Genomic DNA, 26,317 nt, shown 5'->3' with positions numbered 1-26,317 from the left:
AATAATTAGTTAATATAATTAATGTGTATGTGTGCATGTGCCTTCAGTACACTTGTTGACCTATGGCAACCCTATGCATTCCATAGCCCCCTAATCCCCTGGCATTTTAAAAGAGAAAGTGCAATTCTGAGATAAATTTACCCCTAAATCATACAGCAAGGTCACTAACAGTGGCATCACTCGGGGTGCAGGGGGTGCGGATCATACCAGGTGACACCTTAAGGGGGTTGTGACACTATTGCTCCTCAAACATCTGTATTTTGGCAGAAACAGGCATTTGCCTTTATGTTTTTAAAATGATGAAGGAATGGTGTGAATGAGATGAGGGTCAGTGGGAGGAGAAAGAGAGGCCCCCAGTTTTTAAAAAGATTTCATATTTTTAAATTTTTTAAATGTAATTTTTTTTTAAAAAAATTAAAACATCACATTTAACCATATTTTCACTTTAATCACATGAAACTATGCATATGTAAACACATTTATTCTGTGCATATGATATAGTAATTTAAATATTTTAATTTTGCCAGTTGTTTATGTAACCACTATTACCATTAGATTCAGTGATATACGGGAATTATGATTTATGAATAAATTAGTACAAAAAACATTAATACAGATTCTGTATGGTGTGGTATGGGAGGAGGCCAATAGTGTGTGTATGTGTGAAAAACCATGAGTTACTGCACTGGGTCATACCAACCCTACTGATGCCACTGGTCGATAAATATATGGAAATACACACAAATATCCCCAACCATCCCAATAAGCATCCCCAAACCTCCTGTTTCTTTTGTAGCCCCTCTGAAAATGCAGACACATCTTGTTACCATTTTGAGAGGGTCAGCAGGTAATTTGGCTTGCAGGTGATGTGTGGCCTGAGTGAGGGAGTAAGGGGAAAGGAAATTGGTCCCCAGCTTTCATGGGGTTGCCCACACCTTCCATATATCAAATGTGGGAACGATATGACCTTCTTGACTTTGTGGAAGTGCAACTCCAGGAATTCCTCACCATTGACTGTGATGCAAAAACTGCTGGGAGTTGCAGTTCAACAACATATGGAGTGCCACCTAGTTCCCACCTTTGTCCCAGACAGGCCCTGTTTCACTCAGCATCCTGTGATTCTAGATCCATTCCAGATATTTGGATGCAGGAAGAAGTCATCAGTTATAATTGCCTATTAATATATTAATAGCAAAATCTTTATCCATGTGCTAATCTTATAAAGTGAAAAATGGCAACACCCAACCAACCAATACAGGAGGGCGATATATGGATGAGATATATATATTTTAAAAAAGGTTATGCAACCTAAGTTGGTGGGAATCTTAACCTGTGGAGCCATGAGACAGCCCATTGACCATGGAGCATGCTTCCTGGCCACTTGATGCTATGTGTCTATTGAGGCAGGGAGAATGAAAAACTAGGAGGGGGAATGGAATGTTATTTTATGGATAGGGCATGGCTAGCTGAAGCCATGAACAGCAGCACATCTCTTACTAATATCCACTGTTCCTCATGAATGACCAGGCTGTATTGAAGCCTAAATGCATGAGGATAGCATGACCAACTATAATATAAAAGGCAAATCTTTGCTGTTTGAAAAACAGATGAAAATAGTGTAAAACCTGATGAGCTTTTAAATGATTTTGCTCCATGACAAATGCGTGTATGATTTACCAGTTTTTCATAGACATATTCCACATTTATGAGGCTTTGAAGATTATAAACATGTCCTTGTAATGTTTTTCCGCAACACATGCTGAGATCCTCAGTACTTCAGCATACCATAAATAGCCACTGATGGAGTTACAGTATCCTTGCAACCTGCAATCCCTATACTTAATACCAATGTAGGACAATGTATGTTGATAAATTGTCAAAGTGCATGACTGTCCACCTGTTGTGCAATTGCCATGTGAAATGGACAGAGGTAATGCATAGAGGCAATGTATGTTTACACACTACTCTGTGTATGCTAATGCACTACTACAAGGAGCCCTGGTGGCGCAGTGGTTAAATGCCTGTACTGCAGTCATTCACTCAAAACCACAAGGTTGCGAGTTCAAGACCAGCAAAAGGGCCCAAGCTCGACTCAGGCTTGCATCCTTCTGAGGTCGCTAAAATGAATACCCAGACCGTTGGGGGCAAATTAGCTTACTTGCTAATTAGCTTACTTGCTGTTCACCGCTATGATCTTTGGAATAGCGGTGTATAAATAAAACAAATTATTATTATTATGTATAGTGATCCTGCATGCATTATTCTGGATGCAGGAACTGATCATGGAGCATTGTTCAAAAATATACATAAATAAATCACATGCCTGTGCATATGCTTGTGTATATCAGTAACAGGATCCTGGACTTAATGTACTGATAATACAATCCTATACATGTCTACACAGATATAAGTTCTGAAGCAGCCTTCTGAGCCCACTTTCTGACATTAATTGATTAAATGGATTCACTACTGCTGATTTTATTAGAGAGGAAGAAGAGTGAGCTCATTTGAGTGAAATATTAAGTGACTTGAATCTTTGCCCAGAATGCAAATAGAAGGTATTTTAAAAATTAGAAGTAATAGATAATAACATTTTACTTTATATATATATTGCCCTTCTGTACTTGAATAAGTGGTGGAATACAAAATTCAAGATTGTCTTGAAATATTTTCAGCCGAACGTAGGGTGACTTCAAGTGTCCACATTAAATTTGGTTTTACAGAGATTGCTTCAGGTGTGGAGTCAGGGAGAATGATCTTTTATAGCTACAAGCAGGTACGTTATAAAAGGCCTTTCTCCCTGAGGAATAAATCCTCATAAGGCTTGCAAAAACAAAAAGGTCTTCACCTGCCTACAGAAGGATAGCAAGACATGTACTCTGCTAAGCTCTTTAGGAAAGAAGTTTCAGAGCCAGTGAGCAGACAGTGAGAAAACCTTCTCCCATCTTCCCACCAGATATACCTGTGTGGCTGGTATAACAAATCAATGGGGCTCCCCAGGAAATCTCAAAAAATAGCAGACTGATTTGGGAGAATAGGGTCCTTCAGATAACCTGGACCTGAGCCATATATGATTTTGTAAATCATAACCAGGACTTTCAATGATACCCAGAAACAGACCAACAGCCAATGGAGCTATTGCAGCAAAGGAGATGCATTCTCCCTGTAGGCTCCCTGTAACTACCAATTTGCTACTTGTGACCAAACAACTTTCCAGGTTGACTTACAGTTCCACTCGTGGGCTCCTGTCACCCACTTCACCTTTTAACTCTCAGGATCCCCCCCTCGATTTGGTATTCAGGCCTCAAGGTGACAACTGTTCTGGACAAATGGCTTTGTTGATCAGTGGAGCTAATGTGGTAAAGCAAGACCAGTTCTCCTTGCCAAGTCTTAAATGAAACCAGTCAGACACAGTTGTAGAAGGTAAAACCAGTAAAGATTTATTATATACCAAATAAAATAAACATTTAGCCTTATGCCATTCCCCCATACTGTATACATTAGTCCTTCTGTTTTGAACCAAGTAACACTTCTCCCTGAACTTTCCCCACATTCCCAAGTTCCCCAAACCCAATTAAGATTTTCTCTGGGGTTGTCCACACTATGTGATAAACTAATTTGCAAACCAATTTAAAAGGGGGCTGTTCATACTTGCATTGGGTTTTCCCAACCTGAATTCAGGGCCCCTTGGTGCAAACCCCCCTTAACCTGGTGCTTTTGAAAATGAGGCATTTTGTGTATCTTTTCAAAAGAACTGTTTTTTTTTTACCAACTGCAAATGGGAATTTGCAGTTGATTCAATTCAGAGCACAGGAATGGAGGGGTTAATGTGCAGGGGGCAGATCATGCCCATGCCTTTGCTCTTTCTCTGCCAGCCAAAGCCATAGCCATGCAGGGGGTTCTTGGAACATCCCATTAGCTGGTGTACTTTCTTAAAAGATAAAATTTGACAGAATATGCATATCTGTGCTATTGCATGGATGCAGCAGAGAGTACTTTTACATACTGGCATCATCGGTATGCCAAAAAAACAAAAACAAAAAACCTATCAGTAAGATATAAGAACTATTTATTTAATTAATTAGACAGAATGCATAACTTAAAAGTTATATCTTGGAATGTCAGGGGAATGAACTCCCCACAAAAACGCAGTAAGGTATTTCATTATTTAAAAAAACAAAATGCAGATGTGGTATGTCTCCAAGAAACGCATATCAGAGAGAAAGATATTAGACTACTGGAAAATAGAAGACTAGGTAAAGAATTCATCTCAGCAAATCCTAAAAAGAAAAATGGAGTAGTGATATACATAAATAATAAATTTGCTGTGAAAAAGTTATTTGAAGATATAGATGGAAGGTATATAGGCCTAGAAGCAATTGCATCAAATGGAAAATACATGATTATAGGTCTATATGCACCATTAGATAAAAAAGAACAGTTCTATGACAAATTAAACAAGGAAATGTGTAAATTCAATTATGAAAAGATCATCGTCATGGGAGATTGGAATGGGGTGGTAGATCCAGAAAACGATAGGAGGTCTCAGAAAAAGATTAAGAAGACGCAAGGAAAGTTACCTAAATCGTTTGCAAACATGATTGAAGAACAAGCACTCCATGACATTTGGAGATATAAATATCAAAACTCCAAAGACTATACATACTTTTCAGAGAGGCACAATTCCCTCTCTAGAATTGATATGATGTTTGCTACTAGATTGATATGTAAGGATGTTGTGAAGATGAATTCTGAACCCAGGACTATATCAGACCTATTGTCCTATTGTCATTGAGATCAAAACACAACAAGCGGATTACACTTGGAGACTTAATTTAATGTTACTCCAAAAAGAAGAGATAACGACTAGAGGGAAAGAAGCCTTAAAAGTATTTTTTGAGGAAAACATGAAAGAGGACATTGATGTAACTATGGTATGGGAGGCGTCTAAATATGCCCTCATAGGTGGGGTACAGACCGCCCCAAAAGGGCGGTCTGCCGGCGCCTTGTCTTACTGCACGAGGAAGCCGCAGCGGTCAAACTGCGCAGCTCCCTGGTGCAGCAAAAAGAACCCCTCTGCAGTGCCATTGTGACACCACAGTGCGCCAATGGCATACCCGCGACGTCACAAGGGGGTGCGACGTGCGGATGCTAAGCGTCAGTCGCGTCAAAAGGGTGGTGCCTGTGTGTATAGGGCACTGCCATTTTGACGTCCTTGTCATGTGCTAGGGGTGAGGCACATATGGGTGGTGCTCCCTCGGCCATCCCCTAGCACGTGACATGGGCGCCCTATAGGCCTGTCAGAGGAGACCTTCATTTATGGGTTTCAAAGGCCCATACTTTTGTAATATTTTAATGTGTTGTGCAAGCTTTTTTGGGTCACAGCCTGGAAGTAAGGCATCATATAAATACAATAAATAAATTATAAATTAATTAAATGAAACAATACTGGGGTTCATTTTCATTCTTACTTTGAAATACCATCATGTTTATGAAATGCTGTTGAATCAACTCAAAGGGTCCTTCCAGAGTCAGATGACAATTGCTGCTAGAAAGGCAGAAATCTAGATAAGCATCCATAACTTGCATGTATAATACTTTAGCTGGAAGCAAGAATGAGGATGAAGCCTGGGCAAAACAGAACACTAAGTAATGTTTAGTAAATTTCTCATTTGTATGTACTTGAAACTGAGGCTAGGTATTGGGATTTGCTTATTCTGATTTAGTAAATGATTTGGATAAATATTAAATATCAACATGTGAATTTAGATAGTGTTAAAAACACCCCAGGAAACTTACTTTTGACTATAGTTTCCAAAATCCTGGCCATGCTATCTGGATGATGTTTAGAGCTTGTAGCTTAAAAAAGTAACATTGTCATGGTTTGATTAAAAAAAAACAAAAACCAGCACCTTAGAGTATCTGCATGCTGATCATAGATGTGCAAGATTAGGGGATTTTCCTGATAGGGCAAGGAAAGGCATTCTGCCTTATTTTATGACAATACAGTGGTCCTAATCAGACACCAGTCAATGCACAATTTCTCACCTCTCTGGCCATTCTAAGCCAACACATCACCACTGGCAGGCAAATGAGGGCATGCTCACAGTTCTCATCATCTTTGTGAGCATTTCAAATAATTATTTGGGAAACATGCTTTGTCTTGGGGGCAAATGTCTCTTTGTGTAGTAAATATTATGATGGTGATGTTTATAAAGTATTTTTAGCAACATGCAAAAACAGGAACTATAAATAAGCAGTTGGGGTTTTGTGGTTATAAGAGGAGTTTAATGATTATAAGAAATAAAGAAAGGGATAGAGGAAGAAGGCTAGCATGGCCAAAATTTTAATGTCCATATTCTATTTATAAGATCATTGGGACAATTATCAGGGTTTATAGTCTAAAAGCAAAAAAAGGCTAAGATAGGTCATTCCCCAAGAATCATAGGAAATTGGGTTTGGGGGCTTCGTCTATTTAGAATTGACAGTATCTTAGTCCCATACACTGTTATAAGCATGCACCTATTTATGCTGGCTATGTGCCGTAATAAATCATTCATTCATTCACTATTATATGTATGCACCTGATCTCTTTCTCTTCATCACATTGACTACATTCTAAGGTTGTGTCTGCACAGGCCCAATAACATGGCCTCCCCATGTCCTCTCAGCAAGCAGTCTGAATGATACAAGGCCCAATCCCTGGTTCTGGCGGGAAATGTCCAGACAACATCCATCCAGTTTAGCACTGAACACACAGTATACCTCCCTTACATCATTCTTTTTAAAAAAGCTTACCTTTTGATCTGGTCCTTCTGGAACCCTCTGGAGTAAAGTGGGAAGCTGTTTACTACACACTCCACTGTGCTCCCACCACCATTGGTTGCTCTCTCTGGGGTCAGAATGATGTGCCCAGCCATATGAGCAATGCTGGGTGTCTTGTTTTTAGCCTCAAGGAGAGCAACTCGTGATGGTAGCAGTTCTGGCAGGCAGCACAGCAGGACCTGCTAATGCACCAGAATGCCCAGAGATAGGACAGCTTTGGGGCCAGAATACAGTATTCTGACCCATGCAGACAGCACTTTCATCAGGGTGGGATTCATATGGCCTCAAGTCCACATATGGGACCCAATGCTGTTACTGGAATTCTAAGAAACCAGTCCTTTCCCAGCAATAGCAATGGTTTCTCTCCTGCTACAGCCATTTGTTACAGCAGCAAATGATGGGGACAGAAAATACAGAGATGGGAAGAAAAGGTACAGAAAACATTTTAAAATATTAAATCTCTCCTCACGGCCTGAAACATTCTGAGATCAATTTTGTCTTATTACCTAACTTAGCAATGTTTCTCCGCTTGTTCTTTAGCTGCACTAATTGCATGTGCATTTTGCAAATACTTAATGACTTTAGCAGATTAAATCTGTTCTAATGTTGCTGCCATCTAATAAAGCTCAATCATTTGTAATATCAAATATGATTTCCATTTTTTAACTAGCATATTGTCAAACAGGGGCAGAGTGGGTAGTGTAAAAGTTTATGAAACTCCAAGGAAATCTGTTGCATTTTAGAATTTGTTGAAAACAAATACTGATGGTTAACTACTTGAGCAGCCTACTGTTTATACTTAGGTATAAATCTAGAAATTTAGGTTAAAATCTGACCCAAAAAACCTGAGTCGATTTATCCATGGGTCAATGTAAGCACTGTACTTTAACTCTTATTTTTTTAAAAAAGGAACTATCCTCTGGGGAAAGACAAGAGTGTAATCTGTCTTGGAAGCACTGACCCTGTTCTGCTTTCTCATCCATTCAGCCTTTAGTATAAGCACAAACAATTACGCCTGCTGGAATTGTTCTTTGGCAGAATTAACAGACACGCCACATCAGTTAACGCACATCTATACCTAATTTCATTAGTTTATAACTTTTATCACAGTCATTAGCATCGAAGGTACATTTGATGAGAATACAGAAGAGAGACTTCCCAGTGGCTGCTCCCAGGCTGTGGAATTGCCTCCCTTGAGAGGTTCAGTTGGCTTCTTCTTTTTCCAGCACAATCCCCCCCCCTTTTTGTTTTTGTTTTGTTTAGGCAGGTCTTTGGCTTTTAACTCATGTGAAGAAGAGCTTTTTAATGTGACATGCTTTTACAGTATTTTTATTTTTTTATTATGTTTAATGCCTTTTATACTTCTTTTAACCAAGTGCTGTTTAAATAGGTTGTTGTATCTATTTTAAAAAACCTTTTATATAGTAAGATTTTTTCCCCAAAATAAATAAGTTTTTAAAAAATATTTTTAAAAATAAAATCTTAAAAAATATCTTTTGTGTAGTAAGGTTTGAGGAGCCAGCGTGGTGTAGCAGTTTGAGCATTGGACTATGATCCTGGAGACCAGGGTTTGAATCCCGGCTCAGCCATTTAAACCCACTGGATGATCTTGGGCAAGTCACATTCTTTCAGCCTGAGTGGATGGTAATAGCAAACCCTCTCTAAAGAAACCTGCCAAGAAAGCCTCATGATGGGTTTGCCTTAGGGTCGCCATAAGTCAGAAATGACTTGAAGGCACACAACAGCAACAATAGTAAGATTTTAGCTGTATTTTCTTTTAATTGGTTGTAAGCTGTCGGGTTCCATAATGAGAGAAAGATAGGATATAAATTAAATCTGTCAGTCAGTTAATATTTATTTTTGGTGTGAACCCAATTGCTAGTCTCAGCTCTGCTGAATCGATGGGAACTTGGCAAATGAGCACTTAGGTAAGTTTCAGTGGTTCAGTAGAACTAATGTAGATGGAACTAGCAATTGCCATGCTTCTTACTACAGTTCTAGGAGGTAGATCAAAATGAGAAATTATACTGTAATAACTATCTTGGAGATGGAGGACAAAAGATTTGAACCCAGGTCTTTCATATCAGCATCCAGTGTGTTATCAGATCAACCACCCATGCTTTCCCTCAAAATACTGCAGTGTTTTTAAAATTATATTTTATAATATTATTTTTTTGGAAAGTAAAAAAAATGTTACTTTGTAGGACTGCAAAGCTTAAAAGAACTTTGTTCATTTTTAATTCACTTTACTTCAACTTAAGGGGGGAAAAAGCCCACTTAACTTTATTAGCATTGTTTAAGCCCAGTACTATTCAGCCAGGAGAACAATACATTCGCATTGTGCCAGCTGCAGTTATTATATGCCTGATCATTATTTCAGCTTTAAAAATAATATTTATTATAAATTGTCACCTCCACCCACCTTTCCTTTTCTTTAATGGCAGGCTGACATGTAAAGAAATACATCACCATTGTCTTGGTTAATGCAATCTCAAATCAGTTTTTGCAAGAGGTTATGCACTTCCAGAGACTTTAATTATAATGTGGAAGAGTAGATTTAAAAGGAAAAGAATCACACCCTTTCCTACCATGTACTCCCCCAGAGAGCCTAGCAGGGTGCCTGGGACCAATATTATAATATTATAAAGCTAGCAAAGTTTCTAAGTTAAACCCTCAAGAAAACTGAACAGATTTTGCCTGAATGCAGTCTTTCATTATGCTTTAGATCCTTTCCTTTAATTCTAAATCTGGGTGGGGTGAGGAGGTTAGACATCTTTTGCCAATTATTATGTTTTTTGTCAGAAGCCTAACAGTGCTTGGCCATTTTTCTTAAAGCTTGTTATAATGACGACAATTTGGATTTTTATTGAGTGATATCTTTCTGCTTGTAGTGCATAAGTATTGTTGTGGATCAGTTATGATCAAAACAAAAAAGGAGATATAATTTCTCTTTCGTTGCAGTTTTGAAAATTAATATAGCACAACAAATATATGTGGTATCCTGTCTAAATACCCTAAAGGTACCAGATCCTGTCTGATCTTGGAAGCTAAGTAGGGTCCGGCCTGGTTAGTACTTGAATGGGAGATCACCATGAATACTAGGTACTGTAAGCTATACTTCAGAGGAAGAAGATTGCAAAACCACCTCTGAGTATTCTTTACCTGAATATTCATTTCCTAAGAAAACCCTATGAAATTCATGGAGTCACAATAAGTTGACAGGTGACCTAGAATCATAGAGTTGGAGGAGGCCACAAGGGTCATTGAGTCCAAACCCCTGTCATGCAGGAGGACTTGAAAGTGCATATACACAGACACACAGACGTGCACGCGCATGCTCACACCCACACCCACATGTATGTGGCACTTGATCAATGCATAATGATGATAATAATAATAATAATAATAATAGAAACATAGGTACCCCATCCCCTGAAAAGATGCATAAGACAAGGACCTTAAAATATACATTTCAAGAGAGTAAGCAAAACCCTGTGGAGAAGAGTGAAGAGAAATGGAACAGCTCTCCTACAGTGTCATTAAACTATAACATTTTTTTGAGTGGGGCAAAGTGGCCCTGGTCTCATGCATGTTTGCAGTGCTCCCTACAACTGGAAGATGTCATTTGGAGGAGAGTCCCTTCTATCCATATGGCCTGTTGAAGGGCGAGGGACAGGACCCAGGATCAAGACCCACAGCAGGGGGTCTACACCACAAATAGACAAAGTAGACAGAAAGAATACAGAAAACATGCAGGTGTAGCTGTACTGGCCACTTAACAAATCCAAACAAATATCCATCAGTGATGCTTTTATTGGCCAGCCGAAATGCACAATATACTTGTTGCAAGCTTTCAAAGCTCCATGGGCTTCTTCATCAGGCAACATGTTACAAACCAAACAGGAGGGGGAAAAAAACTATTGGAGATGTTAGTTTGATGCCTGCATGTTGTTTCAGTCCTTAGTAAAGATGGTATGCTGGGGAGGATATATTTTGCAGGCAGGCTCCTCCTCCTTCTGGCCATGGATTAATAGGAAGATTTTCAAAGAATAGAGAAGTAGAGTACAGTGACTAGATGAAATAGACAGTCTTGCCAGTTGGCAAAGTAAGACAGATGAGGAGGATCTCAAGATCAAGCCAAACAAGTGTCACAGGTCTAATCTGGCAAATTCTAAGAAATAAACAAGCAGAGAAATGTCCAGGAGCCAAAGGTCAAACACAGCCGAAGTTCAGGTACTGGAAGGTCAGTTGCTGCAAGGTTTCAAGGTGTAACAGTTAGCAAACTGGAATTCAGAAATGAGTTATTACCAACAGTTTTACTGCCCCAGGAGTGAGGCTAATGGGCTCCGCCCAGACCTTAAAGTAGTTTAAACCCATGCAGAAAGCCTCTATTACTAGAGGAGTATCTCCCCTTCAGAAAGGCACTCTCCAGTGGTAGTTGGTGGCTTCCATCTCACTGGAATCTGTCCTGGGTTTTGATCCAAAATTTAAAGTTGCTATCCAAGGTACTGAACCTCAGTTCCTATCGTTTCAGCATCCTGGATGGCTCCTTTGCAGTTCAGACTAAAACCCAGAGCAGATTCACCACTCCACGGACATGAAAGCCACCCACCACCACCACCAGGTAGCAGAAATATGTGAGTAGGGAAGTGAAGCTAAAGTGCTCCTGGTACTCTTTTGCTCAATTTAATAACACCTGAAGAGGGTTAAAGAGAAGCAAGGGTAAGAGATAAAAGAAGAGTAGAATGTGAAATGTCACAATATCAGTGGGAGTGGTTTTATTTAGTTCTGCCAGGAAACAGAATTTATGTCAAATGTTTAATGGTGAACTATTTTTTGGGGGGCAACTTGAAGAATAATAGGTAAAGTGTTTTGAGAGGTAATTTCAACTATATTTGTTATCACAATGTATATCAGTCACAATTGTCTTCAAATACTGTAATTTTCATAGCACTTCTCAGGACTCTCTTCCCCTTATTTATTATTTATTTTCTTATATCCTACCTTTCTCCCAATATAGGGTCTCAAGGCAGCCCTTCCTCACACTCCTTGACTTTTGTGTTCTCCCAGGATGGTTGGAATACCAGATGGATTCTGTAAGCAAGGAGCCATTTCCTTTTACCAGCAGCAGTTGATGAAAACATCATCACTGCCACGAGCAAAGGGGCCTTTGTAACTGGCAATACTGAAAAGTTAGTCATTTTAGCTCTGCCTTTCTTCTCTTTCTTTCGGCAAGCTACTAGAGGCTGCTGTCATGAATGAATCAGTCCAGGAGCTCACAAAACAAAGGAAAGCATTATGTTATCATGGGGCACATTCTGAGGAGACGAAAACAGAGTGAGAGAACCAGGAATGAGTAAAAGCTAGACTGGTGGTGAATCATATAATCCAAGGATAAGTCAGGGCAAGAATAAGTGACTCATGTGGGTTAAGCCAGAATTTGCATGGAAAAATAAATCCAGGAACACTGCTGTGTTTTAGAAGTTACCTCCTGTACATGCCCCAAAAAGAAGAGGGAAGAGCAAATCTTCATTCTCTTTTGCTCTCTAAGCCCTCAGTATGGTTCTCATCCTGGGAGAAAAATGAATCCTTTTTGATGACCACTCTCAGAGTAGTCGGCTTCTTCAAAGAAACACCATTGCTTCTAAGATCTATTGGTTCACACTTGCTGCTTTGTTAAGTAGTCATTAGTAATACACATAGGGGAAATCTGGTTCTACTGCTCAGGTTCAGCTCTAACAACTTTTTACCTGGGATTTTTTTTTTATTTCAAGGTAAAGCAAATCATCTGTAAATAATTTGTGGATGTCTCTCTCCAGAATTTTAGTAGGCCTAAACTAGGCAGTGGATAGGACAGAGGAAATGCCTACGAAAATTAACCTGCTGGGATTTGTAGACACTCACCTGTCAAAAGAAGGTCCTGGATATTCACCACCGGCTGGAAGCAACAGAAACCTCACTAAATTCAACAGCTATTAAATGTGTACTGCAGCAGATTTAGCTTTATAGGTTGAGTCTCTCTTATCCAGAATTCCAAAATTGGAAATATTGCAAAATAAAAAATTGTCCACATGAGTGAGTGAGACAGCGACACCTTTGGTTTCTGATGCTTCAATGTACACAAACTTTGTTTCATGCACAAAATTATTAAAAATATTGTGTATAAAATTACCTTCCCACTATGTGGTTTTACATTGGCGACACATAATTAATTTTATGTTTAGTTTAGTCTCCAAGTATGCATGAAGTTTTTGCAAATATTCCAAAGTCTGAAAAACTCTGAAATCGGAAGCACGTATAGTCCCAAGCATTTCAGATACTCTTTTGCCTTGTTAAAAAAATGGATTTTCTTCTTTAAATACCACTAACCCAATAAATATAAGCAGTAGTGTGTTTTGTATTTGTTCAGTGTATAACAGTATATGGGAGCTAGGGTGGTATAGTGGTTTAAGTGTTCGACTAGGACACTGGGAGAACATGGTTCAAATCCCCACTTGGCCATGGAAACCGACTAGATGATCTTGGGCACATCACACTCTCTCAGCCTCATTAGAAGATGAACAGAAACCCTAACTGAACAAAGGCGGGATACAGACTTCCCAAAAAGGGTGGTCTGCCGCCATCTCCATTTCCGCTGGTGGGAAGCCTCAGCCTCCATATGGCGAGGCTTCCCAGCAACGGAAAAAGAAAATGCAAAAAGCGCACTCGTGAAATAATAATAAATAATAATAATAATAATAATAATAATAATAACTTTATTTATATACCGCCTTTCCAGGGTGATCAAAGCGGTTCACAACATGAAATATTCATTACAATACAGAGTAAAATGCAGTACCAATAAAATAACATCTTAAAAACATCGTATCTAATCGTGATCCAGCATCTAGAAGTAACTTTTATGAGGAGGTAGTTTTCTCAGGAAGAGTCAGTAGGGTAAGCTAAACGGAAGAGATGTGTTTTCAAAGATTTTTTGAAGACATCCAGGGTGGAACTATGGCGAATCTCTTCCGGAAGTTTATTCCAGTAATTTGGAGCAGCTGCTGTGAAAGATCTTTGGTGAGTTGATTCAAGTCTCACCTTAGGGCACTCCAATATATACTTCCCTGAAGTTCTGAGGGCACCTGGGCACCGCGATGTGCAGACGCTAGGCGTCTGTTACATCAAAATGGTGGCGCCCATGTGAATAGGGCACCGCCATTTTGTACGTACTCCATATGTACTAGGATTGCAGGTGTCTAAAAGAGACGTCCCCAGGCAACCCTAGTATGTACAGAGTATGTACTTGGGTGCCTGTTTTTTCAGGGCCATATTCTGCCAAGAAAATCCTGTGATAGGTTTGCCTTAGGGTCATTGTAAGGCAAAAATGACTCGAAGGCACACAGCAGCAGCAGCAGCAGCAGCAACAACAACAACAGTATATATGAGTATTGGCAACCATACAATTAAAAGGTACACCTAGTACTTTATGGTTGACTGCAATGACTGGACATAGCTCTCTTGGGTTTCAGACAGAAACAAACGCACAGAGAGGAGAAATGGAAGCAGGACTTCCTGGCCATCTGTCAGTTCTTGGCTGCTCTGGAGACTTGTCTACTAGAAAATGGGCATCTTGAACAGAATATTATTCGTATTTGACACTCTTTTTTTGCCATCCTAAGAGAGAGAGAGAAAAGACAGACTCACTGAGTGTTAGTTCTTTTAAAAAAAACTAGGTTTTTTTAGCATTTCAGTGACTTCTTCTATGACACAGATGCATTGAATTAACTGAGGTTCACCTGTAGCTAAGTGGATATGCAATTGCTGCCTTAGGTCTACATTATTTGTTAGACTTAGACCATCATGATCCCATTAAATCTATGGGAACTTGATAAATTAACATGTAAGTAAAATTTGTTGATTCAGTGGTTCTATTCTAGTTTGGACTAATAATTAGATTTAGGACTTGGAATCATGTGGTACATTTTTTTTCTAATAAGAGAACTTTTGGATAAAATCCACATGTTCCAGCTGGAGACTTAAATGTTGCAAGCCTTATTACTCTATATGAGAAGTGTTTACAGCTGTTCATCTGCTAGAAACAACTTCCCATAGGAAGCTTGCACATGTAATTGCAATGAAAGAGAAAATGCTTTGAGGTAATGCTTATTTAAACAATTTATTACCTTTTCACTTAAAAAAAGAGGATTCTTGTTCCATATAAAAATTAAGTACAATGGAAAATATGACAAATTATTATAGGAATAAATGGTAAACACAAATTCAGAGTGGCTGTTTCATTTCTTAGTGGTCACATTTCTTTCCTTAAAACAGTGGCTTCGTTTCTGCTCCCCTTCCCTTCCCTTTCGATTGCTTGTACATTTGATTGCTGCCATTCCTGTACTGTGTCTTCCTGTCCAAATATGTGCTTTGCTTTATGGTATCTGATAAGCCCTCAAAGTCATACCTTTTATAAGCCTCCAAAGTCTTGATTGCTGATGCTGCAATCACCTCCCAGATGACTTTGCCATATCAGTAGCCCACACAAGAGCATGCAGTAATGTGCCACCATAGAATGGGGGAAAAAGCTGATTTCTCCAGATGTCACTCTGATTAAAGAACCACTGTGCCTTGGGTCTCATTTGGGTACAGCTGAAATGGCAGATACTTTCTTATAGATAACTGAGCCTTGCCATTTAAAAGGATTTTACATAATGAATTCCTGCTTCTCCCTTCAAAAAATAAGTCTCTTTCAATACTGTTCTGGGTTTGGTCACAAAAGTAGGATGCAGGCCAAGTCCACATCATTTTATCACTTGAGGAAAAGTATAAGATGATACCTTCCATGCACAAAATATAGTGGAATGGCAGATGAACAGCAGTGATTCTCTACTGCATCTGAGGGGTAATATAGGGAAGATATATTCATTATATGGATAACGAATGAACCTTTGTCACTAAGGCTAGGAAAATGACTTTGAAACTGAATAACAGGAGAGTGGACTTTCTAGTTGTGGGCCTAAATCAGTGATGGTGAACTTTTTAGAGACCAAATGCCCAAACTCAAAGGTGTACCCTCACTGGGTGTTACTCGGTGGTGGGGGCTGGGACTTTGGGGGGGAAGGGAAACAGGACTTCTGGGGGTGGGACTTCCACCTTCTGGGGACAGGACTCTGGGGCAGGACTTCCTCAGAGACAGCTGAAGACCCAGGAGGGCAGGGGGAAGAAGAGGAAGAGGCAAACACCTGTTCCTACTCTTCCCCGGCGCTCTCTTCTCTCTGCATGCCCTCAGAAATGGCTTTGCATGCCACAGAGGGCACATGTGCCATAGGTTTGCCATCACGGGCCTAAACCTTTTAGTCCTGACTAAAGTAGACCCATTGAACCCATGAGATTTATCTATGTGTTGACTCACCATTCAGCAACTGATTGAATGAGTTTATTCTGGTTGGGCCTCACTAACTGGATGCCAGCCAATGATTGCTCAGAGAATTATTTGAAACTTTAATGTTTTAGTTCATTGTAATCTGAAGAAGGGTGATATACAGGACCACATCTGTTAATACAGCCTCAAAGAAGCTCATTTTTTACAGTCTTTTATGCACACCCAGCTCTCCCTTTACCTCCTTGCCCTTAGACTAGCTAGCTAGAAGGTTTTAGCATGATCAGCACTGGTAGGATGGTGAAGGAGAGCTGGAGACTCACAGACTCCTTGTAGTGGGTTGCTGTGGCATGTCTGCAGCAAACAATACAATAAATGCTTTAGTTGGGAAAAATGGGCTACTCTAACTGATCCTACAGCAGCTGTGTGTGCCTTTCTACAACAGGCAAGGTAAAAAGCAGCTGGATGCTTCACAGGACACGTTTTGGAAGAAGCATTCAAATTGCTTCTAGAAGCTTAAAATGTTTTAGTTTACATATCTGAGGCTTATGTGACCTGAGCATTTTATTTCACATGTTTATATTTCTAGTTTTGGATAACAACATGTTGAACTACTTTTCTTTTCTTTTTTATGGTTTAGGAAACCAACCCAATTCTTTCAATGTTATTTCTGACTGTGGTACCAAACTTTCAATTAAAGAAGCAATGTGCAGAGAGACAGCTACTTCATTACCTTAGGTCTACTGCATTCATTTGAAGTGGAAGCATGTGTTTAGTGTGTGTATGTGTACATTGATTCATTTTGAAGGGAAGCATTTCCAAGGGAAGACAGGTTATTGTTGCTATTTTAACTGATGTCATATTAGTCAGCTCATCATATGTTTATGTAGGGGGGATTTATGAGGGAGAGAGATTGTTTTACCTAGAAATGCTCAGGTCAATTTGTTGGAGTCTTTCTTGGTTGTTTTTGGGTATTAAATGTGGGCTATTAACCCACATTTTTGGTTATTGTGGATCACATAACAACCCTTCCACCAAAACCATATTTTAAGCATCTCAGCTCTCTAACCAGAAAGTGAATTATGATTGCTTAAGTTGGACTAACTATTGTATCTCACTAACAGGATGCCAGCTGTCATTATTTGATATTTGATAACATATTATTAATGCACCACTATTTAGGCAGCAAGTAATAAGCACTGCTGATAAATTACCTCTAACAATTAATGAGTAAGCAGCAACAAATTACTGTTAAAATAGTGTTCTGTGATTTGACTATGCAATCATTTTGTTCCTTCTTCCTCCTGATCCCCAGTACAGATGCATGTTTACCACCTGATGAGTGTACTATTAAGCTGAGATTCCCTTGTGTGAGTGAGCCTTTACAGCTAAAACATTGCAGTAGCAATGTTCATATCACTCAATGTCTCCTGGGATAAAATATTTTCCAGTGAAGTCAACTGGCTCACACATTTTGCAGCTGATGTACTAAATGTCAAGTAATCTAGTAATAAGAAAATGTGTGATGTACCTGCAAGCGTGAACTGCACTTCATACTTATGACATACACCAACCCTGATTGAGAACCCTTGAATTGTGCCTTTAAATTGCAAGAAATTGATCCTTTGCTCCAGATATTGGCAGATCTCTCTCTTTTTGTTCTTGCACATCTAGCATTGAGTTATTTGAAAATGCTTCTTTTACATTTATGGAAGATTTTAGGGGGTCTATTATTAGTTGATGTGCCAGTTTCTTGAAAACTTTCTTGCATGAAAAGGATAATTACCTCAGGTTGCAGTTAGTGGTCACCTTTTCACACAGGGAAGTTTTCAGGGAACTGGCACACTGATTAACAATAGATCCCCCCTAAAGTCCCCCTTTCCATATATTCAAAAGAAATGAAGAGTAACTATCACAGGATTGAAGAGCCAGCGTAGTGTACAGGTTTGGCCATTGGATTACAATTCTGGAGACTGGGGTTCTGAATCCCTGCTTGGCCATGGAAATACACCATGTGACTTTGGGCAAGTCTCCCAGCCTCAGATGAAGACAGTGGCAATCCCACTCTGAACAGATCTTGCCAAGGAAACCCTATGATATGGCCAACATAAGTTGGAAACAACTTGAAGGAACACAACAACGGCCACGACCATTTGGTTTTATGGTACTCCCAAACCCATTATCAGGATGTGGCATAGATAGCTGCAGTTGGCGCCCCCCCCCCCCCCGGCTTTCTTCCATGGATTCTGCATCCATAGATTCAATCAACCACAGTTCAAAATACACACACACACACACACACACACACTTCCAAAAAGCAAAGCTTGATTTTGTCATTTTTTATAAGAGGCACCATTTTATTATGCCATTTCACATAATAGGACTTGCACATCCACAAATTTTGTTAACCACGAGGGGGTCCTGGAACCAAACCACAGTGAATACCAAGGGCCCACTGTAATTTCTCAGTGACTTTAGATTTAGTTGGCTTATGCTTAAAACTATAAGATAATGGAAAATGCCCAAGGAGACCAAAAATTCTTATCTAAAACTACTGGAAGAAGATTGTAAAGGCTGTATATGAATGATTATTAATAATTGTATGACCTGCAGTCTTTAGCATTACATTTCCAAGTTTTTAACATCTTTCTTTTAATACAAAGGAGGAAAGTTTCCCTGAGCTATGTGCAATTTCTCCCCTACAGTCTGCATAAACACTTGATAAATCATTGCTTGCAGCTTTACTTATCTCCTCTTTTATATCCAAGCCAATCCTGTCAGAATAGCTGGTTTTCTTGAGTTGCTACTGGTAGTTTTGACAATGCTATTCTACCACGATGTGGTGGCATCTCTGGAGGACATTCGTGTTGTGTCTGTGCAGTGAATGAGCCTGACATTGAGATCTTGACTTCCTCTGATTGCTTTAAGGGGATCACCAGTGAATTGACTGCCTAGCAGCTTCAGTGCTACCTAACCAGGCTTCTAAAAAACCCCCAAAAAACCTTTGCCAGTGACATTTTTTTTGTAAGCTCGGATGCCAGGAAGCATGCAAGTGATTAGGATGTTGAAATATAAGAATATCCAAGATACAGCAGGCACATTGTAACTCAGATCAGCTCTGATTAGATATGGGGGTGGGGATCAATCTCCATTTTGACCGAAGCATTGTCTGTCTGTGGATATGAACATTTTTATCTCCTTAGAACAGTGATGGTGAACCTTTTAGAGGCCGAGTGCCCAAACTGCAACCCAAAACCCACTTATTTATTGCAAAGTGCCATGTCCCTCTGGCTTTCTAGTAACAAACTCTAGCAAACTCTCTGCTGGGATGACAGCACATGTGCCCACAGAGTGGGCTCTGAGTGCCGCCTCTAGCACACGTGCCATAGGTTTGCCATCACTGCCTTAGAAGATATCAGCAGCAACAAAATATCTTTTGGAAGGCTACTTTCGCATTGTCATAAATGGCCTGTATTTTTTCCTTTACTTGTAGATTACTGGTTGTTTAGTTGGCCATTACCCTTTTTGACTTGATGATCCTTGATCTTACCTCCCTGTTTCAGATTTCCTATTGTGACAGGCATGTGAGACAGGGAAGGAGAAAACTGTCAGAATGGTGTTCATTTGCAAGAGTTATTGTCCTTTGCAGCACTGGACTGTGGTGACAACTACAGAAATGGCACCCGAGAAGGTTTAAAGCACTCCAGATGCAATCCTGGGCAGGCAACTATGTTCCTCCAAGTGTTTATGGTCTGGAGCTCCCGTCGTCACTCATCATTAACTTCTCTGGATGGAGCCTATAATAGGCCAAAAATATCTGAAGGGCCACAGCTGCCCACACCAGCCTAGGAAAGTCAATTGCAGCTTGAAAAATTAAGAGGACCACTGTAAACCCATCTGCTTTACCATTTTGCTGCCACCATTAGTTTGCCAGATGCTTTTGAGAAGGCCTTGAAGTTACGGATTTCAGCCTTGTTTGTCCAGAGCACCTGATATGCTAGTGGATACTGCTTCTGAGAATGGCATTTCCATCCATGGCTAATAGCCTTTGAAAATGTAAGTTCCAAATATGTGAATGGCTGATCTTGTCAAAGCAGGATGGGGAACATGTGGCCCTTCAGATGTTGTTAGACTGTAATTTCTACCATCCCTCACCCTTGGCTATGCTGGCCAAGGATTTTCCAATATCCAACAATATCTGCAGTACTACACACTTAACACTGTGTTGTAAAGTCAAATAAAGTAGTAGACTGCTACATGAGGACTGCCAGATCTTAGGGCATTGGTGGGAATCCCAGAGAACTGCAATGCTTCTCTGAGTCTCCAGGCTTGGAGGCACATATCAGGATGAACAACACCGGAGGAAGAGGAAAACTGATTTTATGTTGGCCAAGGTGGCTTTAAAGACTGGACATTAATCTCCAGTCATTCTCAGCTACTGTCAGGATTCACTTGCTCCACACAAAGGTGTTGTGCATGTTGTGTGTGCCCAACATTGTCATCCCAAAAAACCAAGGGAAAGGGAAATGGACTGAGAAGTGACCTGGTGGGTATATTCACCCGAACCTATCTTGCTGTTTGAAGCAATGCAGGAAGTAAAGCACAGTATTGCAACATAGTAGTAGTTTTCAAAGAAGCAGCTGTGCTAGTCTCTTACAGCATAAAAAGGAAGAAGGGAGGGGGCAAAAAAAAAAAAAAAAGAATATGGCAGCACAGCTCACTTGTTTTTATTTTAGCATGGCCTTTCATGAATGTAAATCCATTTCTTCAGATGCAGTACAGAGGTATATTAAGTTCCCAGGCATAAAGCATATTTATACAGTTCTGGGCAACCACAGTTCCATGCATAGATCTACAGTAATTTGTTTTATTTATATACCGCTATTCCAAAGATCATAGCAGTGAACAGCAAGTAAGCTAATTAGCAAGTGTTGAGCAATTTGGAGGCAAGTCCTAGGGGAATTCAACTTGCAGTTTCAATTCGTCCAACTACAATTCTTGCCCACAGCTTTAGTTAGGAATCAATGGTGGGATACAGACTGCCCAAAAAGGGTAGTCTCTCGCTGCCCTGGTTTGCTTTGCGAGGGAGCCGCAGCAGCCAAACTGTGCGGCTCCGGCGCAGAACAAAAAGAACCTGCAAAAAGTGGGTTCTTCTTGCGGCACCTTTGTGACGCCGTAATGCACCAATGGTGCACTTGCGGCATCACAAAGGCACCAGGGTGTGTGGATGCTAGGCGTCCATCACGTCAAAATGGCGGCACCCGTGTGTACAGGGTGCCACCATTTTGACGCCCTTGTCATGTGCTAGGGGTGAGGCCAATATGGACGGTGCATCCTCGGTCAACCCCTAGCATGTGACGGGGGCGCCGCAAAGGCCCATATAAATCGGGCCAATATTTGTATATGGCTACTTAGAATCATAGAATCATAGAGTTGGAAGAGACCACAAGGGCCATCCAGTCCAACCCCCTGCCATGCAGGAACTCTCAATCAAATCATCCCTGACATATGGCCACCCAGCCCCTGTTTAAACACCTCCAAGGAGGGAGACTCCACCACTCTCCAAGGGAGTGTGTTCCACTGTCGAACATCCCTTATTGCCAGGAAGTTCTTACTAGTGTTGAGGTGGAATTGCTTTTCCTGGAGCTTGCAGCCATTGTTGTGGGTCCTGTTCTCCGGAGCAGAAGAAAACAAGCTCGCTCCCTCCTCAATATGACATCCCTTCAAATATTTAAACAGGGCTATCATATCACCTCTTAACCTTCTCTTCTCCAGGCTAAACATTCCCAGCTCCCTAAGTCATTCCTCATAGGGCATGGTTTCCAGACCCTTCGTTGGGCTGTTATCATACGTGGGATATGTGTCTGTATCCTGAAGGAAATGCCAAGCAGGGCTAATTCGAAAATAAGCCAAATTACATGATTAATTATCACACGTGAAGAGCAGCACTGTGGTCATTCCAAATACAAAGCGGAGCAAGTGCAAAATAAATCATCACAAAAGTACATACCATCTGTATTCTCCAATTCAAATTGGGATCCTTGTGCATGCTCAGTGGGGCACTGAGTACTAATGCTTCTGAGGTGAAGAAGGGAGCCGCTTCCCCTGTTTCCTGTGTCCTGTTTCGCATGAATGCAGGCTCCATGTGAAATATAGATGTGGGCATATATATATATATATCTGTGGGCGCAGGCACTTGGTCTAAGCACATTATAAGTGCACTTTATACATGTATATCTGCACATATAGATGGATGCAACTATGCATATATGTATATGTGTGTGTGTGTGTGTGTGTATATATAGGTGCATCCATCTATATGCACAGATGTGTCACCAGGAAAGGTATCAGCTGGTATACCACTATATGCTCCAAGCACATGTAGTTGTAAAAAGAATGTGTGTGCTTCAGCTCCTCAAGATGCATATGTGTGTGTGTATACACACACATATATACAACAATGTATATATGTATGCACACTTATATACATATATACATATATATCCACATTACGTCCTCCATGGACGTGCCATGGGCATGGACATGCATATGTTTATATACGCGTGTATACACACACACACACGTATATATGTATATACATATATATGTATGCGAATATATACATATTTATATCTATGTATTTGAAGGTATATGTACGAGTATGTATATGCATATATACACGTATATACATATATGTATATTTGCGTGCGTGTGCACATGCATACATCACTCCTACACACACACACATACACACACACACATATCGCAAACATGACATGTGTTGGCAAAATAATCTGGGGAGATTAGAATATGACTACCAAAATGAAACCCCCATTTGCAGATCTTGGGGGGGGGGGTGGAGGCACAAACCATACACTGCTCTGTTCACGTTAAAACGAGCACATATGCATTTTCCACTAGCTCTCTGCTCATACCATTGGAAACATCTGCTTTCCCCCTCGCCAGCACTAGGAAGGACTACCGGAAGCAAAATAGAAGCAAGATTGATGTGAAACTTCATGGGAATTGTAGTAGCTTTCTAGGTTGGGGGGGGGGGGATACCAGGACCGAAGCAAACATGCATTCCACATCAACACAACTTCAAACTGAATGCGAATTGGCCTGGGAGAAGGATTTGTGAATTCAGTCATTCACTGAATTTAGCTACTTCAGGGTTTACTTTGGATCGGGTTTGGAATGACTCCACAATGACAGAGATTGCGTGTGATAATCTCTCGCGCACTAACATGAATACCCATGATTGACTCCGGAATGACTTTGGAATAGACTGGAAGTTTTCATATTGTGATAACAGCCTTAGTTAAGAACAAGTGTTTCCACCTGTTTATTGATAAGACAAAAGGTGTCATTCACACGGCGCTAACAACTGTTGCTATGTGCAACTGCACATAGGAGGGCAACTATGGAAAACCATATGGTATTGAATATAGAATACATTATAATTACAACAGTAGTAAAACTTTTCCTTACTTGATTTGCTCTTTTGCTAGAGCTGGTGCAGCAGGAGAGTTATGTACTGTTGTTCTCTTGTAATATTAATAAATGTCTAAACAAGATTTTGAGAGGTGATTAATCTTTAGAGCCTGAATCCAATTGCTAGTCTCAACTAGAGTAGACCCATCATGTATATAAATCTATTATGGAGGTAGTGGCATCACTAAGATTGGTGTCACCCAGTGTGGTAACTCATGGTGTTGTCAGCATAAAAAAAAAAAGCTTGTTATCAGCTTCAGCTGATACGCCAGCTGTGTCCTTTCCTGGAACCGGGGCATCTGGAGACTGGGATACATGCACGACTTGACTCCTATAATGCGCTCTACATGGGGCTACCCTTGTACCTAGTCTGGAAACTTCAATTAGTCCAAAATATGGCAGCCAAGCTAGTTACTAGATCAGCTAGAGATGCCCGTATAACATCTATCTTGAAATCTCTACACTGGCTGCCTGTTAGTTTCCAGGCACAGAACAAGGTATTGGTGATGACCCTTAAAGCCCTTCATGGCCTGGGTCCAACCTATTTGTGGGATCACCTTCTTCCATACAATCCATCCGCACACTTAGGTTCTCTGGGAAAAACCTAATACAACCAATAAAGATGAGATTGACGGTGGTTACCCAGAGGACTTTTCATCTGCCCCTCCCAAACTATGGAATGGCCTGTTGGAGGAGATCCGGAATATTACCAACCTTGATAGCTTTAAAAAGGCTGTCAAGACAGATCTCTTCCAACAGTCCTTCCCTGAGTAACTCATCTGGTCACCCACTGATTTGGTCTATCTCTCCCAGGATGCCCATCTCTCTGTTGTTTGATTGCTGTTTTAATTAATTTAGACATTATTTTGGTATTGTTTCCGTGAATTATAGGTTATGGTTGGAGGGAGGGATAATGGTTTTTTTGTAACTGCTGCATTTATTATATTTTATTTCATTGCTGTATTTTAATGTTTTATTGTATATTTATTTTACTGTGCTAAGCCACCTTGATCCTGCAGGAGAGGTGGGGTAAAAATAAATATTCTATTCTATTCTATTCTATTCTATTCTATTCTATTCTATTCTATTCTATGGTGTCAACCCCCCCCCCCCATTAAACTCCTCCCATACCACACCATACGGAATCATAAATAATTTTTTTGTACTAATTTACTTATACATTGTAATTCCCATATATCACTGAATGTATAATAGTTGTGACATAAACACCTAGCATAATTAAATTTATACTTTTTAAATTGCAGTATCATATACACAGAATACATGTGTTTACATATAGGAACTTATCACTCAGCATTTTAAATTGGCTCCAGTCTCCTGGGCTGCAGCCGGGATGTGGGATGGAGGCGGGGATTATCACATACTAAATCATCCCAAATTGCCAGCTGCCATCAGCCCGGGTCCCAGCCACACTCTGCCTGCAGTTTTTAGAAGTTGGAAAGATGTCCAGCTTCTTCTAAAAAGTGCTGGCGGAGCATGGCTGGGACCCGGCTGGGTCCTGGGCTGATGGCAGCTGGCAGTTCAGTGGCAATTTAGTGTGTGATAATCCCTGCCTCCATCCTGTGTCCTGGCTCCAGCCCAGGAGGTTGGAGCCAGTTTAAAATGCTGTGTGATCAGCTCCATGTGTAGTTTCATGAGGTTAAAGTGAAAATTTGGTAAAATGTGATATTTTAAAAGATATTTTTAATTAATTTTTTAATTTTAAAAAAAATAAAAATAAAAATTTGGAATTTTATTTTTTAATTTAAATAAATTTTATGGTGTAATAGATCCTTTAACAGATAGATATTCAGAAAAAAAGATCAAAAATAATCAAGGAAAGCTTCCTAAGGCATTCTTTGACCTGCTGGATTACTGCTCTATGTTAGATTGTTGGAGTACAAAATATAACAATGCCAAAAGCTACACTTTTTTTTCTTCGGTCCACCAATCATGGGCAAGGCTAGATATGTTTTTTCTTTCGGCTGGCTTGTGCACCAAATTGGTGAGCTTGAGGTCCTCCCCATGGTTATGTCTGACCACAATCCGGTTACTATGTCTTTGTTTTTGGGTCAAAAGGAATGGTCTTGGAAACTAAATGTCTCATTACTAAAAAATGATAAAATAACATCAGAAGCCAGACAAATGTTGGAATTTTATTTTTTAAAGAAAATAACTCTGGGGCCTCTTCCTTCTCCTCCCACTGAGCCTCACCCAACTCACCCCATCTCTACAGCATTTTAAAGAGATACAGGTGAATGCCACAGCCTGTTTCTGCCAAAATATAGATGTTTGAAGAGTGGTGTCATGCACCCCTTAGGGTGTCACCTGGTATAATCCCCCCCTGTACCTCATAGTGATGCCACTGTATTGAATAGTAAGTAAAGACTCATGTAGATCCCAATACCTCAGTGGGTTTATTCATCTCATAATTATTCATTGTGTAAATCCTGCTCTTTCAATGGGTTTAGTTTGAACTAGCAATTGGATTTAGGACTACAGGCACTGAATCCTGTTGAAGTGAACAGATCTAGACTACCCTGAACAGCTGCTTTTCAGTTTTACATCTTCCTTCCATTCTTCCCTTTCTTCCTTCCTTCCTTCTCACAGAAAACTAATATTTAACAAGAGAGAGGA

Source organism: Sceloporus occidentalis, unplaced genomic scaffold (assembly GCF_023333645.1).
Source record: "Sceloporus occidentalis isolate IW3139 unplaced genomic scaffold, rSceOcc1.0.p SCAF_6, whole genome shotgun sequence".
NCBI lineage: Eukaryota > Metazoa > Chordata > Lepidosauria > Squamata > Phrynosomatidae > Sceloporus > Sceloporus occidentalis.
The sequence above is the reverse complement of the archived record's forward strand: the minus strand, read 5'-3'. Positions refer to the sequence as shown.